Here is a 6,010-nt window from a genome sequence, read left to right on the forward strand (position 1 = left end):
TACGTTAGTCGTCCGTTAACGCTATACGGTGTAGTGTGACTGAGACTTAAGTCTATGTAAAACTTGGGACCTCCAGGGCAGGGCCTCTTTTTACCCCAGAGGCATAATTTGAACAATCTTGGTAATAATTCAATTCCATTAGGTTAGCTCTTCAGAGAAGTAAAATTTAATTAATCCTGAGGTAGAACAAGAGCTGTCTCCATAGGATGACACATGCCCCCGATGGCACTTTGAATGAATAGTTATGGCCGATGTTAGAGTTTAGGACCTTTGAGCTACGGACCTGGGTCTTGCGCGCGACACGTCGTCTTACTGTGGTACACATTCATGCCAAGTTATTTGAAAATTCATCCATGGATGACAAAGATATGGACCGGACACGTCCATCAATGCACTATCCTTTAACGTCTAAGTGTGACCTTGACCTTTGAGCTACGGACCTGGGTCTTGTGCGCGACACGTCGTCTTACTGTGGTACACATTCATGCCAAGTTATTTGAAAATCCATCCATGGATGACAAAGATATGGAACGGACACGCCCATCAATGCACTATCCTTTAACGTCTAAGTGTGACCTTGACCTTTGAGCTACGGACCTGGGTCTTGCGCGCGACACGTCGTCTTACTGTGGTACACATTCATGCCAAGTTATTTGAAAATCCATCCATCAATGACAAAGATATGGACCGGACACGCCCATCAATGCACTATCCTTTAACGTCTAAGTGTGACCTTGACCTTTGAGCTACGGACCTGTGTCTTGCGCGCGACACGTCGTCTTACTGTGGTACACATTCATGCCAAGTTATTTGAAAATTCATCCATCAATGACAAAGATATGGACCGGACACGAAAATTGCGGACAGACTGACAGACCGACAGACTGACAGACCGACAGACTGACAGACGGACAGACTGTTCAAAAACTATATGCCTCCCTTCGGGGGCATAAAAACACTTTATTCATCAGAGGACTACTTTTTATTAAAAGAAAAAAGGATTAATAACAAATATGTGCATGAATGAGGTAACACACGTACCCATACTTCAGGCTAAAATAATACAAAAATTAACAAAAAGCGCTTTCAAGTCAAGATCCAAAATGTAAAATTGTAAAAGCATTACTTGAGTATCCACATATTTTATCACTGTTTGACTAGAGATCAATATATAAAATGCATTTACAAACACAAATAATAATAGCAATAATATTATATATAATGACTTGAGATCATGTTTAAAGGAACAAAAAGCTAACAATGTATAACAAATGAAGTTTTAAACAACATCATATCACCCGTCTTAAGTCAAGAGTCAAAATGAGAGCAATGAAAAATCCTTCCAAACTAGAACTTATATGCAAAAGTATGTCCAATATGTGACTAGAGATTACTACATATTTTATCACTGTCTGACTAGAGATCAATGTGAAATGCATTTACAAATATAAATAATAACAGCAATAATATTACATCTTGTAAATATAATGACTTGAGATCATGTTTAAAGGAACAAAAAGCTAACAGATGTACAACAAATGAAGTTTTAAACAGTATCAAATCACCATTCTTAAGAGTCAAAATGAGAGGAATGAAAATCCTTCAAAACTAGAATTATGTGCAAAAATATGTGACAAGAGATCATTAAAATGTATCTAGAACACTGTCCCTAGATTTGCCACCTAATGCCACTCTTTGCCACTTATTTCCATGAAAAAAGGGTGGCAGTTGGTGTAAATAGGTGGCATTAGTTGGCATTTGGTGTAATTCAGCTCTTTTTTCCACCTAAGTGGTAAATTTGCCACCAAAAGCCACTTTATTTTGGTGGCATTTAGGTGGCATTGGGTGGCATTAGGTGTAAATTTGAACATAGTTTTTCTTTATGGTGGCAGAAAGGTGAAAATTGGTGGAAAGTAGAACATAGCTTTTTTTTATGGTGGAAATTGAGTGGCGTTTAGTGGAAAATAGGGACTTAGTAAATTTTCTTGGTGGCGAATAGGTGGAAAAAAAAACTTAGACATTTTTGTGATGTTTGATTTAAAAGAGAACTGTAAGACATTGGATTACCCTGTACAAAAATCTTCACATGGACTCAGGTTGGAATCAAGGTATAATGCTAAACTTCAAACTTCAGGCCTAATTGACACGGAACCTAACTTTGCTAAAACTCTACATTGACAACAGCTTGTAGAACACAAAATGCTCCCTGCCCCCTTGATGCATTCAGTAACTGTACAAGAAACAGAAATCACTTGGTCACTGTGCACTGGCCATTTGATGTACTACCTTTAAACCAATAATTATGGGTCATTTACCAGTCATAAGTGACTTCTGTATCAAATGTGATCTTAGACAAAAGCATTCTCTAGTTATTGGGCAAAAAAAGTTCTAGTGTTCTGGGTCAATGTAACCTAGACCCTTGACCATCGACTGACCTCAAAATCAGTAGGGGTCGTCTGCCGTTCATGATAACCTCCCTATTTAGTTTCATGATCCTAGGTCAAAGAGTACTCAAATTAACATCTGGAAACAGCTTAACTGTTCCAGCTCACTGTGACCTTGACCTTTGACCTACTGAACTAAAAATCTTTAGGAGTTATCTGCTAGCTATGTTCAACCTTCCCATTTACTTTCATGATCCTAGGCTCAAGAGTACTAGAGTTATCATCTGGAAACTGTTTAACTGTTCCAGGTCACTGTGATTTTGACCTTTGACCTACTGGCCTCCAAGTCAGTATGGTCACTGCTGGTCATGACCAACCTACATATAAAGTTTCATGATCTTAGGACCAAGCATTCTTGAGTTATCATCTGCAAACCGACTGGTCTACATACCAAATGACCGACAGACTGACCAACATCTGCAAAACAGTATACCCAGGCTCCTTCTTCAAAGGGTTTCATTAAAATGAGAATAAGTCTATGCTGACTCTAGCTGGACAAAAATAATATTCAGAGTGGTATACAGAAAATTTGAATTTTTGTTATTTTGTGAGACAGAATATTTATTACTTATTATATCTTTGCATTATATTCAATGAAAGACAGAAAAAGGTGGAAAATAGGTGGCAACTAGTGGAAATTGGCTGTACTAGCTGAATCTGAAAAGATCATTTTTAAATGTGTCTGCAGTGTATTATTTCTGCATGAGTGAAAGTTGGCTAAAGATAAGATTAATGATAGATCAAGTTACAAGCTCCCACACAAGTGTATAGAAACAATCCCAGGTGGAATTTGGGTCAGTTAAGATTTATATATACAGGCAAACATCAGGTCAGATGCAAAGAAATAGTTCTTGCCTTTTCTCTTCATTAATTGGAAAAAAAAGAAGTGTTTATAAAAAGGATGTTTTTACAATAGCTTTTCAACTTAAGGACTTGACACCTTCTTTAGCTGACCAAGAAAGTGTATGTGTGGAATCAATTTATCTGTGTAGTAATACCAAATTTTGAAATCTGGCATTTGATGAGTCAGCCAGGGAGAAAATGGAAACACACTGTGAGAGGTAACAATATTATACTGTTTATTTTTTTTATTATTATTACTGTCTTTAATATTGTCTTAATTACTTACTCTTAACAAATACTTGAATTTGAAACAACATTTACCAAACTGCTTTAAATTAAAATCAACAAATCTCCTTTTATGTCTTAGGAAGTTTGGCAGATGGATAAATCCCAGATATATTTTCTGGAATATAGCTCAATCATGTTTATAACACTGCTTGTAAAATTGTATCATTTTGTAATTACATTTGTATTTACATTATTGATTAGCACTTAGGATACAATATGTACTTTAAACTGTTCATACCAGGTTCCTTCTGTGAAAAAAGTGCAACTTTGTGACATGATATGCCTTCCTGACTGTATATACCTGAGCAGCGTACAGCTTATTACTGCATAAAAGAAACATATCAAGATAATTTTGAATCAGGTAAATATTATATGTTTTTATAAAAGCTAATGTTTAAATAACCCTTAATTTTTAAAGAAATACACTAATTAATAGAATTTCCTGGCATATATATGATAAATATTAATTATAAATGTGATGAAAAACCCAAGTGCTACTATTACCTTTTGCCAAAGACGGAGGGATATTATTTTTGGCGTTGTCCTTTTTTTTAATCTGTCCGTCAGATTAACTGAAAATGCTTGTAATTGGAAAAATATTTTTATAGCTTTGTCTACAGAATCACTAAACCTCATGTAACTATTATAAGCTCATTAACACTGCTTAACACTGCTCAATTATTTACCTAGTAAAAGAAGTATTTCCCCTTGATCTGGTAAAAAATGGGGATTTTTCCTGTATCTATTGATGGAACTTCATGAAACTTTACAAAAATGTAGATCACTACAGGACAGCATTGCATGTGCAATTTCCATCAGGATCACTTCAGTAACTAGAGTTATTGCCCTTTAATTGTTTTTAAATCCATAAATTCTTACATAACAAGTAATCCATTGATTAATATTCATGCAATTTGACACAAGGTGTAAATCACCTTAGAGCAATGGTGCTTCCACATCTTTCATCAATTCTCAAGTTCTTGTTATTGATTCAAGATGCATATATTTCCACAAAACAATGTAACTGTTTGAGTGAATAGAATTTTTTCTACAATGTAGGTTTTGATGAAACTTCTCACAGTTATAATAATAAAGATGTTGCATATTACTGTGAAATCGTTTTTATTCGTGTAGGACGAATTTTCGCGTATTTCGCGCTAGAACGGATGCGTGAATTTAAGACTGCGCTGTTATTATTTTTCAATTTATTTTTTCATTTATAAATCGAAAATGTGCAAATTAAAGCCCGCACGAAAGCCCTTTTTACGTTTGCGTGAAAATTTCATGCCAGCGAATTTAAATGATTTCACAATATCTTACATAGATTAAGTTTGACAATGTAGAGTTTTTTGTTATGTCAGTGAGTTAGTTTAGTCTTTCGATTTCATATATTTCCTAGAGGAAATTTACAAATTTTCTGCAAAATTATTCAGAATGTTAGAAAAATATATCTATGAATAGATGTATGGTTTGCTGTTACAGATTGTGTGCTGGAAAAATGGCCTTACATCCAAAGGAGTGAAATTTGGAGAGTCATTTGCCATCTACTTAAGCCATCCTGGAATATGAAGAAATAAGACTGCATTGACAACATCCTGATCCTCGTGTTCAGATCTTTTGTGATTTCTTGTGAAGGGTCTTTGATTTTTCATAAAAATAAAAAATATATTAATATAATATGATTTTTGCTTATTACTGAGTTTTTTTTCCCGTTTCAGCAGGTGCAGCCGATTTCCACTAGTTGCCACGTATTTTCCTACTATTGCCAGCTATTTGGTGGCATTTAGTGGAAAATAGGACTGCCACCATAGTGGCGTTTTGGTGAAATTTCGTCCGCTTACTGCCACCTGTTAGGCGGCGATTGGTGGAAGTAAGTGGCGTTTAATGGAAAATAGATTTTACACCATAATGGTGGCATTTTAGTGGTAATTTGTCTAAATACTCCACTTACTGCCACCATGAAGGTGGCTATTGGTGTAATTAAATGGCAAACAAATTTTCCACCATAATGGTGGCATAATGGTGTAAAACTGTCTAAATACTCCACTTATTGCCACCTAAAGGTGTACACAAGTGGAAAGAGGTGGAATTTAGTGGAAAACGGGTTTACCACTGTCTTGTTCATTTTTTCACCATTTTGGTGGCATTTTAGGTGGCATTTTGGTGGAAAATTGTCTAAATACTCCACCATTGAAAAGGGTGGCATTATAGTGGCAATTCTAGGGACGGGAAATTACAATTGCTGTAATCACTGACTAGAATTCTAAAGTAAATATCAAACTACTGAAAATCTAATCCTACTACAAACAGAAAACCTTAATATATCTATTTACAACATGTCCTTACTATGAGTATCACAATCTTTTAACATACATTTAACTCATTTGGACACTCGAAGCAACTTTAACTCAGTTGGGACACTCAAAGCAAAATAC

At 35.3% G+C, this 6,010-nt stretch overlaps 1 long non-coding RNA gene across 1 annotated transcript; it reads left to right on the forward strand.

Annotated features, from left to right (window-relative positions):
• The first annotated feature begins 3,387 nt into the window (after nt 1-3,387).
• Nucleotides 3,388-5,686, forward strand: LOC128553909 (uncharacterized). The gene is made up of 3 exons (XR_008369464.1): nt 3,388-3,505; nt 3,817-3,936; nt 5,058-5,686. It is a non-coding gene; the product is annotated as an uncharacterized LOC128553909 (long non-coding RNA).
• Nucleotides 5,687-6,010: the final 324 nt, after the last annotated feature.

Source organism: Mercenaria mercenaria, unplaced genomic scaffold (assembly GCF_021730395.1).
Source record: "Mercenaria mercenaria strain notata unplaced genomic scaffold, MADL_Memer_1 contig_4484, whole genome shotgun sequence".
In the NCBI taxonomy this organism is placed as follows: Eukaryota; Metazoa; Mollusca; class Bivalvia; order Venerida; family Veneridae; genus Mercenaria; species Mercenaria mercenaria.